The sequence below is a fragment of the Herpailurus yagouaroundi genome, unplaced genomic scaffold (genome assembly GCF_014898765.1).
Source record: "Herpailurus yagouaroundi ecotype Mexico unplaced genomic scaffold, PumYag 185, whole genome shotgun sequence".
Classification (NCBI taxonomy): domain Eukaryota; kingdom Metazoa; phylum Chordata; class Mammalia; order Carnivora; family Felidae; genus Herpailurus; species Herpailurus yagouaroundi.
In genome coordinates this window covers 21,919,851-21,931,495 of record NW_024412416.1, presented here as the reverse complement: position 1 = coordinate 21,931,495, position 11,645 = coordinate 21,919,851, and the positions used below count along the sequence as shown (strand labels likewise).

Below are 11,645 nucleotides of genomic sequence, written 5' to 3'. Positions count from 1 at the left end.
ACTGAACCTTTGATCTTTGTACAGCCAGCTCTGACCATCTTCCTGCAGAGAGGGAGGGGCTATTTCCCCTTCTCCCAAATCCAGGGATGGTGCCACTCTGGGGTAAGTGATGCTATTCGACTTCTGAGGCCAAGTTACAAATGACGAGACAATTTCTGCCTGGCCCTCTTGGGACTCTCCACTTTGAAAAAAAAATTTTAATGTTTATTTTTTGAGAGAGAGAGACAGTATGAGTGGGGTAGGGGCAGAGAAAGAAGGACACATAGAATCCAAAGCAGGCTGCAATCTCTGAGCTGTCAGCACAGAGCCCGATGTAGGGCTCAAACTCACAAACCATGAGATCATGACCTGAGCTAAAATCGGAGGCTTAACCAACTGAGCTACCCAGGTGCCCCTGGACTCTTTGCTTTGAAATGCAACTACCATGCTGTAGAGAGGCCAAACCTGCACAGAAGCCACATGGAAGTTTCTCAAAGCAGTCCAAGCCAGCATGTGAGGAGGCAACTCTTCAGGTGAGCAGCCCCAAGTCCAGGGGTCCCCTCAGGCTTGGAGTCCTGCCAGGGAGGTCCCAGATGCTGTGAACAGATTCTAGCTTTCCTTGATGTTGTCTTTCCCAAATTCTGATGCTCAGAAACATAATAAAATGATCTAAGCTGCTATGTTTGGGGTAACTCATTATCAGTAACTGCATCCTTTCTCTTACAGAAACATCACACTTCCTGCTCCCTTGAAATCTGTGACCCTGTGACTTGCTGTGGGCAATGCAATTTGAGTGGAAATGATGTATGACAGTGTTTCATTGCTTGGCTCCATTCTTTGCCTGTTCTTCTGGAAGACATGGAGATGTTGTCTCTGTGGGTCACATTGGACATATGGTAGGAGGAAAACACAAGAGTTTTGTTTCCAACCACTGAGATTTGGGGGTTGTTTGTCACCACGTCATATTGTGTCCTGACTGATACACACACTGTTCCAGATGCAGTTGCCTGGCTCAGGGGAGACCATTGCTTATGGACTGAACACTATAGACTCTGGTGTCCTGATCCCCTACTTGTCCTGTCTCATGGCTTTCCCATCAAACTTAGGGAAGATTCTCTCAATGCAGGGCTTACCCTTTTATACTTTTCCAGAAGCTCTTCAGTGCCAGAAGAACATGCTGTTGACCAGACCCAGGACAAGCTGGGCACATCCAAGTTCTGGTCCAGCCCCTGGAGACAGTGGCCTCAAACATGAGGGCCATCTGGGTTCAGAGGAGCAGACAGTTGGCCATGCAGCCAGAAGAAGGATAGGGACCTAGGAGCTAGAGAGCTAGGTTTAGGTCCTTGCACTGCCTTGGGTAAGTCCTCTGCTTATGAGCCTCAGTTCCCTCATTTGTAAAATGGCATAACCTCAGTGTCTTGGTCTGTTCGGGCTGTTGTAATAGGATACCATAGACTGGTGACTTCTAAACAACAATACAGATTTTCCCCCACTTAGGATGAGATTAAATCCCAGTAAACCCATCATAAGTTGAAAATACCTTGCACCAAGGAACACCTGGGTGGCTCAGTTGGTTGAGCGTCTGACTTCGGCTCAGGTCATGATCTCGTGGTTTGTGAGTTCAAGCCCCACATTAGCCTCTGTGCTGATAGTACAGAGCCTGCTTGGGATTCTCTGTCTTTCTTTCTCTCTCTCTCTCTCTCAAAAATGAACATTAAAAGAAATATCTTAAGTCGAAAATGCATTTAATACACCTAATGTAGTAAACATAACTAGCCTAGCATACCTTAAACTTGCTCAGAACATTTCCATTACCCTACAGTTGGGCAAAATAATCTTACACAAAGCCTATTTATAATAAAGCATTGACTACCTCATATAATTTGCTGATTACTATACTGAAGGTGAAGAACCAACCAGCTGTGGGTGTGTGGGTTGTTTACCCTCATGATCGCATGGCTGACTGGGAGCTGTGGCACCCGCCACCACCCCGCATCACAGGAGAGCAGCATACTGCAGATCACTAGCGCAGGAAAAGATCAAAATCCAAAATTCAAAGCATGGTTTCTACCAAATAGATGTTGCTTTTGCACCATCATAAAGTCAAAAAATCATTAAAACAAACCATTGTAAGTCAGGCAACTTTTGTGTTTATTTCTCACTGTTCTGGATACCAGAAGCCCAAGATGAAGACACTAGAAGATTAAGTGTCTAATAAGAGTTCTCTTCCTGGTTTATAGACAAGTGTCTTCTCGCTGCGTCCTCACATGGTGGAAAGGATGTGGCAGCTCTCTGGGGTCTTCTTTACAGGAGCACTAGTCCCACTCACAAGGGTTCCACCGTCGTGACCTAATCACCTCCCAGAGGCCCTACCTCCTAATGCCATCATATTAGGGGTTAGGATTTTGACATATGAATTTAGGGAGGACACAAACACTCAGACCATAGCATAATGTCTTCCCTCACAGGGCTATTATTTAGAGGATCAAATTCCCATGCGAAGGGCTCTACCCAGGTCAACAGCACAGGTGGCACCATTCAGTGGCAGCCATTGTTCCTGAACGTGTGCTTTTACACCCAGCACACACCATCACATCCAGAAGGAAAGGTGCAGTCCCCAGCCACATGCTCCAAGCAGATAGCCCATTAATTACCTCCTTCACCTCCCCAGACCCATGCCTTGTCTCAGGCAAGCTTGGATGGTTCAACTCCTTGTCCCCAAGGGACCTCCCTGTGCAGGTGGGCAACACATTCAAATAACTCTATCTGGAATGACTGGCAGACTTAGTGAAAAAATCATAACTTTGCAGGATAAAAGATAATGTCTCTTCATCTTCCAAGGTTGGGCTTTTGACTGATTACTGCACCTCCCTCAAAAGGTTGCATGGAGGTGTCAGTAAGGTAATGGCAACTGTATGCTGCTCAGTGCTCAGGCCATAATCTTGGAGCCACTTCATCCTCCTTCTTTCTTGCATGTGTCATATCCACCAAATCCAGTCATTGGTCCCTTCGCAGTGTGGTCAACATCCAACAACTATCACACACACACACACACACACACAACCACCACCACTACGCACACTGTCTCAGGACATCTCTCCAACAACTGCCTCCTGCCTGGTCTCTGGCTTCCCCTTCCCCACCCCTCCTTTCTCCACACAGCACAGTGATCCATTTAAAACCCAAGCCGAAACTCTAGCATATTTCCCAAAGCCACCAAGCAACTCTCCAATTCTCAGCAAACATCAACTGGATGGATGTCCCACAAATTTAACTCAACTCAGATACGACCTACCTGGATACGGCATCAGATCCCACAGCTTAGGGGTTCAGGCCCATGAGAGAGGCCCCCACTTCAGACACCAGTTACAAGTCCAGGTTGTCACCTGTGCTTCTGACCACCTGGCTGTAAATCAGAGTTCCCATGACCTCCTTCTTGGGTTCAATTAATTTGCTAGAGCAGCTCAGAGAACTTCAAGAGCACTTACTTACAAGTCCCAGTTTATTATAGAGGATACAGATGGAAAACCAGATAAAGAGGTATACAGGGCAAGATCTGGAAGGGTCTTAGATGCAGGGGCTTCTGTCTCTGAGGAACTGGGGTATGCCACCCTCCCCGCATGTGGAGGTATTCACTGACCTGGAAGCTCATCAAATCTTGTTGTTCAAGAGGTTTTATGGAGCTTAATCTGCAGCCCCCCCCCCCCATCCTTCTCCTTCCCAGAGGTCAGTGGGAGGGACTGAAAATTCTAACCTTCTAATTCTTCAGTCTTTCTAGTGACCAGCCTATCCTGCAAGCAAGCAAGTGCCCCACCCTAAGTCACCTCATTAGCATAAACTCAGATGTGTTCAAATAACAAAAGACACTCCTATCACTCAAGAAATTCCAAGGGTTTTAGGAGTTTTGTGCTAGGAGCCAGGGACAAGACCAAATACGTTTCTTCTTATACCACAGGGCCAGTCACCCCTCTGCTCTCCTCCAGCCTTGGGCCTAGGAGCTGTCCTGCCCACACCTTCATCTCAAGACCTTGAATTTGCCCTTCTGTCTGCCTGGAAACTCTTCACCTGGATATCGGTAAGCCCCATTAACTCAGCTTTCTCAGATGTTTATTTAAATGTCCCTGTTCCAGGAGGGCTTCCTGGTCAACCCATTTAAACCTGTAGACCACCCCTCCCACTTGGGGTCCCCTTCCCTTCATTATTGTTATCTGTTTATCACTATCACCACCTGACACACAATCAGGTGTTTATTGCCCCTTGCCCAATTAAAATCCAAGCATGAGAAGGGCATCTGGGTGGCTCAGTCGGTTAAGCGTCTGACTCCTGACTTTGGCTCTGGTCATGGCGTCACAGTTTCTGAGTCTGACCCCACATCAGGCTCTGTGCTGACAGTGCAAAGCCTGCTTGAGATTCCCTCTCTCCCTCTTTCTCTCTGCTCCTCCCCTGCGCTCTCTCTCTTTCTCTGTGTCTCTCAAAATAAATCAATAAAATAAACTTTAAAAAAATAAAATGAAATAAAATCCAAGCATGGAAGTGAAAGCAGGGCTTCATCTTCATCTATTCCACTGCCCTCACTCTGGCGATTCCTGGGAGTAAATTCATGTGGGAATGCCGTTTTCCCAGTGACAAATGCAAAGCAAGGGGACAGGAGGGTGAGGATGGAATGACAGAGCAGGACCCAGCACCTGGCAGGCAGATGAGAACAACTTGCTACAGCTTCTGTGGATCCAAGTGGCACTGAGAGAAACCTGGAGGTCTGAGTTACCCTTCCCACAGCAAGTACAGTGGAAAGCCCCTGGGTGAGGGTCAGAAACAGAGTTCAAAGGGGATCGCTAAAGATGCGAGGGGTCGGTCATCCAGCAAAAGGGCCCTGGAACCCTCAAGGCACTGACGTGGGGGACCCAGTGTGGAAGAAGTCCTGGAACTCGGAGCCAAGTTCTCACTTCCTCCCTGGCAAACCCGGACGAAACATGTGAGACAGAACAAGCCTGAGGCCCATGTGAGCACAAAGAGCTCCTGGGCCACAGGACCCTGCCTGGCAGTGGTTGGTGCCCCTGTGCCCTGCAGCAACCCCACCCTAGCACACCCACCCATGGTGAGCTAGCTCTGACTCAGACTGTCCTGCACCCAGCCCATGGATGGTGGTTGGGTGGTTTTCGGCACTCTTGGACCCATCTTGGAACAGAGGGGGCAGGCCCAGGCCTGGACCAAGAGCAGTGGGTGTCAAGGAACCCCCAGAGGCTAGCCTAACACCTGCATGGGCCTGATGGCTCCAGGAAGCCAAAAGGATTATCTGGTGGTTTGGCACAGTTGACCCCAGAAAATGCAGGGATGCAGATACCCTGCCAGGTGAGTTTCCACCCTTGTTCCCCCCATCAATCCTTGGCTCTTGAGGACCTGCCAGGCTAAGGCCCCTTCTATTTCCAAGGGATCTCAATTCCCCTCAGAGGGGTATTAGATAAGCATGGCTGAGGGGGTCTTAGCTCTACCTCTGACCAGCGCTGTCCTCCTCCAGGACAGCCTGCATCATCCTCTCCAGAAAGGCAGTGAGAGGGACCTTGGACTCTGCCAGGGACACACAGGGCCCTGGGGCCAGGATGAGGCTGGTCTTCCCCAATCACAGTCTCCAGGGAAAACCTCACTGAGGATGCAGCCCCACCCAGTGGGCGGATCAAAGAAGGTCGCGTGGGCGAGTTCATTGGGGCTGGCCCCACACTTCCAGGCCTGGCTGCCCAGTTGTCCGCCCACTGGGCGCCTGTGGCTGCCCTGGCCAGGAGGGGAGAGGGGTACTGTGGTGAGGCCCGCCTTCCTGCTTCGCAGCTACACAGCTCCAGGGCCTTGGCCTCCTGCCTGGTCTCTCCAGGGCCTGGGGTCCTGCTCCCAAGTCAGTCCTGATGTAGCACTGCAGCCCCGAGGCAAAGATGGCTCAGAGAGACTTGTTGCTGAGCCCTGGGGACAGGGGGCACCTCCCTTCTGGATTGGGCCCAGAGGTCAGTCAGACCTTGCTCCAGGGCATTCCTGGCTGGCAGGCAGGCAGGCAGGCACCTGCATAGGGAGGGGGACAACAACATTGAACACATCCCTGGAACAGACACTGAACTTGAGCCTGGGAGTGTATAGTGGGGTTGGCCCCACAACAGAGCTGTCACGACTCCCACCAGCCACTACACACAGATGCCAAGAACTGGCTTGGAGGTTTCTCCCCTCCTCTTGTAACATTTGTCAGTAAAGCTCAGGTTTGGTCTCTTCTGTCCCCTTGCAGCCCTGTCCCCTGATGCTTGCTCACTGGGGAGATGCTCTTGCTTGGGAGGGCTGGGCTCCCACAGGTTATAGGGGGAGGGAGGAAGCCTGGAAAACACCACAATTAGGCCCCACCCCGAGCACGGTGTGCTTTGTGATGGGAACCTGTCCAGGCAAAGGCCTTATCTTAGGGATCTGGCAAATTACTGGGTAGCCATCAGAATGGAGCCAGAGCACAGACGTGCGTGCAGCAGGCACCTTATTAGGCTAATTATGAGCTGGCTCCTTGGCCCACCGATACTGAGTAAAATGTAAAATAAACTTAGGGTTGGCCTAGAAAGCCACTCCAAGGTGGTGTTTTCCTTGGGAGGAGTGCTTGCCAAAGGTCCTCTGGCTGAGGCCCCGGGGGGGAAAATGTGGAAGAAGTGTCAGGGTGGAGAACCCCAAAAAGAGCAGAGAGATCTGCAGACCCAAAACCAACCTACAAACTGCACAAACCCCTCCCCCACTTCCTTATCTGTAAAGTTCATCCCTTCACATGTATAATGTGCCAGGAATTCCTGGCCCCTGGGTTTGGTTGATATGATAACGTTACTAATACAACTGGCTCTGCACTCTACACCGATTAGCTCATTTAATCCTTGAAGTAAACCCATTCTCTTTTCACAGATGGGAAAACTGAGGCCCAGAGATGTTAAAGAGCTTGCTGACAACTGTCAGAGCCTGGAACCAAGAAGCAGCCCCAGCCCTAAAGGACAACCAGGCCCAGGAACTTCCCAGAACAGATAAGCCTGTGGGATGTGACATACTGGGGAGACCAGCGCCCCTCCCTGAGGGCCAGTCCCCGCAGGTTCATAGGCAGCCCTAGGCCTGTCAACTGGCAGCCAGCACGGGGAGTCACTGGGAGGGAGGACGCCAGGCCCAGGCCCCAGCATGTGAATGCTGGGCTGCTGGGGAGGCTGGCAGGCAGGCCGGCGGCCAGTGGCTCCAAGTCAGGTAATCACACTGGGCACCCTGAACACCCCTACCCCACCTGATCGCACCAGCCCTCACCTCCCTCAACACCCTCTCTTGAATTTGGCAAATTCAAGCTGCTTGGGAACTGAGCCCTGAGGCTGTCTCCTGTCCAAAGAAAAGTAAGGACATAAAGAAGGAAGGTATCCACTGAGACCATGGGGCCCAGGAAGGGACACTGCCCCACCCTCTCCCCTAAGGCTTCCATGACCCACCAAGATTCTACATCCAGTCACCTGGACCCTTTCCCTTCCCAACATACAATGTCACACTCACAGGCCTGGCTGGATCAGTACCTCCAGGGCCCAGCCTGTCCCTTGATGCCTATGCAATCCCCATGGGCTTCAAAGCTTTGAGGACAGAAATGACCAGGTCTCATCCACACCCACAGTAGGACCCAGTCAGGGTGAGACAGGACCAAACACAAAAGGCCAAGGGCCCCTCCCTTGGGGGCCATCAGAAGTCACTCAGAAACCCCAAGTCCTTCCCCAAGGTCCCTTCATCCACAGGGCCTGGGGTCTTTTAAGAAAAGGAGGGCGGGTGTCTGGGTGGCTCAGTTGGTTAAGCGTGGACTTCGGCTCAGGTCATGATCTTGAGCTTCATAAGTTTGAGCCCCACATTGGGCTCTGTGCTGATAGCTGGGACCCTGGAGCCTGCTGCAGACTGTGTCTCCCTCTCTCTCTGCCTCTCCCCCACTCATGTGCTCTTGCTGTCTGAAAAATAAATAAACATTAAAAGAAAAGAAGGAAGGAAGGAAGGAAGGAAGAAAAGAAAGAAGGAAAGAAAAGAAGGGAGCACATCAAGTTCTAAATTGGACCTAAGGGGCTTACCTGGCTTTACCCATCTCTTTTCACTCTTCTTTTCATTCAGTGAAAAGAACAAAGGGGCACAGCCTTGTTTTAGTGACCATCCTCAGAGTATATTCAGGACCCACAGCCACAGCAGGCTTGGGAAATAACTAGGATCTCCCCAGACTTCCTGGGTCAGAAACTCTGGGAGTGGGGCCAGCACTAGGTTTTTAACAAGACCTCCAAGGGGGTCTGGGGCAGCTACAGTGTGAGAGCTCCTGGTTAACAGCTTTCCTCTTCCACCCTCAGACACCGCCCCCCCCAGACCGCCCCCATTGATTGCCTCAATTGGTTCTTCCTGGCAGAGAGCCCAGAACCCCAAAAGGCTTCTTTAAAGAAATACCTCCTAAGGGATCCTCCTAGTTTTTGTTTGGTTTTGTTTTGTTTTTTTGTCTAAAAACCACACCCTGGCTGATGCTTGAAATTCTAATCTGTCTGAATGTCCCTCTCACCAATGGTGGGACTGGGGCAGGTGGGGGACTTGAAGGTCAGATGCCCTCCTTAGCTCACAAACTGGAAGCCCCTTCCAACAAGGCCAGGGGCTTCCAGATCTGTCTCAGTGTCTGATCTCCTTTTCAAAGGCAGTGCTAAGCATCTAAGCGAGGAAAGAATAGAACATTCTGCAAGCCCAGCCTGCCTGAGAGATAAAGAACAGAAAGGAAGTGCGGAGGTGGCGGTGGCTTTCACAGTAAGTCGCCTGGACCTGTACCCCAAGAGGCCACCATAGCCTGCTATGGCACCCCAACTGTCCCTCCACTGTCCCAGATAACAGAGTTGGGGCTGATGGGATGCTTTTTCATGGTCCAGCCCTGACCCTTGCACCACGGAGGGAGGTGTGCTCACCCTGCCTCCTGTCAGCTCTCCATGCAAATATGAGCTGAGTTACATAGGGTGCAGGAGCCCCCAGGAGCTGCTTCACCCCACTCCCCAAATCTCAGGGCTAGAGCTCTGTATGTCCCTGTCTCAGCCCCACCTGGTAGTGTATCAGACACTGCCTCGGGCACCCAGGAGGCATCTATATACACTCGACATTCTGATTGAGGACACACGAACATCAGAGAAAAGAGACAAAAAATGTTAGACAGGAGGAAAAGGGAAAGAAGATACAGTGACTACCAGGACAGAGGGCTCCCTCAGACTGGGTGGTCAGGGGCATCTGCCAAGGAGAGGAAAGGTAAGAAGGAGCTGGTGGCTGCAGGAAGAGGAAGCATCCAGCAGCACACAGCAGCTAGTACAGTCTCTAGACAGCAGCCTCTCAGTGATTCCAAGGACAGATGGGAGGCCAGAGAGGGTGGGTGGTGGGGGAGGGGAAGCAGGGGACAGATGGCCAGAGAGGGTGGCAGGACCAGTGTGCAGAGCTAGGGTTTTATTCCGAGGGTGGCAGGAACACGTCATGAGATTAAGCAGGGGTCACACTTTTAAATGGTCCCTCTGGTTGTGGTGGAGACAGATTTAGGACTGACCACAGTAGACAAGACCACTCTGGCCAGTGCCTGTGGCAGGGCAGTCCTGCTCACCCTGGGAACCCTCCTGGGCCCCCGTGGGCCAAAGCAGTGAAAGGAATTCTCCCAGAGCCCTCTACCCCACTCCAGTGCAACGGGAGATTTGTTTTATATCTTCAAAGGGTACATTTTGTCAATAAAATTCAGAGCTTACTTTATTTAAAAATTAAAAAATTAATACTCAATTCAACAAAGTCCCAGATATAAAGGGACTAGTTCTTCCTTCAGCTTTTAAATTCTCTTACTAAATGGCTTATTTTATACATAAACCTAGTAAGTTTTAGTCATCACTTTGTTCAGGAAGGGCTTTGATTTATGTTTTGGCCCATCCACATATTTTGTTAATTATACTCCTTTAAATGTTTTAAACTGCATTTGTGCATTTAATTTTAATTTGATTTTAAGTACTTCAACTGTATCAATGAAAAAAAAAACCTTCCCAAGTACTTCAGTACTGTTTTATAAATCTAATACATTAAACTATAGAGACTCACATTCTCTGAGTATTCCAATACTGTATAAGAACTTAGATTTCTAGTTAAAAATCTCAAGTCTAAATTACTCAATTATGGCTTTAAATTCTAATTAGAAAGTTGGTCTATGAGTCTAATCGCCCAGATTATCTTAAACATGACGAATGCTGGAAAGACCAAAAGTATCTGTTTAAACAATGTTAAAATTGTGGGTTTCCTTCTCTTAGACATTTGGATTGACAATTCTACAGTTTTGTCATCCAAAATAATATCAGAGTTACCTTTCTAAGAAATGTTGGGCTCTGTTCTTGGCTGGCAGAACATTTACTGTTGGGAGAGGTTCTGCCTCGTGACTGTCTGCCCGGCAGGCTGGGCCTGACCTACAATTGCTCTTCCAAACCCTTCTCCAATTTAACAGAGAGCCAGTCTTCCCAGTCAAGTCTCTAGACACGAGTCACCTGTCATCTAATTCCTGTCTCTATTCATAGATGTTTGCAGTCCTCACACTCCTGACTTTACACTTTTCTCCAACTGGCCTATGTATTGCTTCATTCAGTTCTGGATTCTTTTCCAGGTCTTCCTATCTGTTCGGAGGCATTTAAATGGCATCTGGCTGACTGTCCCCCAGCCTGGTGACACCTGACTGCTGCTGCTCGATCATGTTGTCCTCTGTGTTCTGGCCGTCTTTCCCTAACCAGTCAAGTAGACTGTGCTGTTTGGTGGCCCCAGCCCACCCCAGATAGATGTCCAGCAGCACAGACAGGATGACAGGGGTGTCCCAAACCCCTCCATGGATCTGGAGTACCAGTCTGTGTGAGGAGAAAGCCCCAGCCATGGGCACCCCCTAGAACCAGCCTCCTAGCAACAACCCCACTCACCCAGACTGGTATATTCAGAGATGGACAATAACAAGTGTGTGTGAGAACATGGAGTAATTGGAAATCTCATTCATACACTGCTGGTGGAAATGTGAAGTGGTACAGAAGGAAAACAGCCTGGCAATTCCTCAAATGGTTAAATGTAGGGTTACCACATGACCCAGCAATTCCACTCCTAGGTATAGACCCGAAAGAAATGGGCATATGCCCACATAAAAACTTGTGCATGAATACTCAAAGAAGCATCATTCATGAGAGTCATAAAGTACAAACAACCCAAATGTCCTTCAACTGATGAATGGATTAAAAAAAGTGGTATATCCATTCAATGGATAGTTATTCAGCCATAAAAAGGAATGAAGTACAGGGGCACCTGGGTGGCTCAGTCAGGTAAGTGTCCAACTTCAGCTCATGTCATGATCTTGCAGTTCCTGGGTTCGAGCCCCATGTTGGGCTCTGTGCTGACAGCTCAGAGTCTGGAGCCTTCTTCAGATTCTGTGTTTCCCTCTCTCTCTGCCCCTCTCCTACTCGCAGTCTGTCTCTCTCTGTCTCTCAAAAATGAATAAACGTTAATTTTTTTTTTTTAAATTGGGGAGCCTAGGTGGCTCAGTTGGTTAAGTGCCTGAATTCGTTCAGGTCATGATCTCATTGTTCATGAATTCAAGCCCCGTGTTGGGTTCTCTGCTGACGGCTCAAGCCTGGAGCCTGCTT

At 49.6% G+C, this 11,645-nt stretch overlaps 1 long non-coding RNA gene across 1 annotated transcript; it reads left to right on the top strand.

Annotated features, from left to right (window-relative positions):
• The first annotated feature begins 321 nt into the window (after positions 1 to 321).
• On the top strand, positions 322 to 7,827 carry LOC121042599 (uncharacterized). The gene is made up of 3 exons (XR_005796319.1): positions 322 to 875; positions 3,935 to 4,054; positions 6,889 to 7,827. It is a non-coding gene; the product is annotated as an uncharacterized LOC121042599 (long non-coding RNA).
• Positions 7,828 to 11,645: the final 3,818 nt, after the last annotated feature.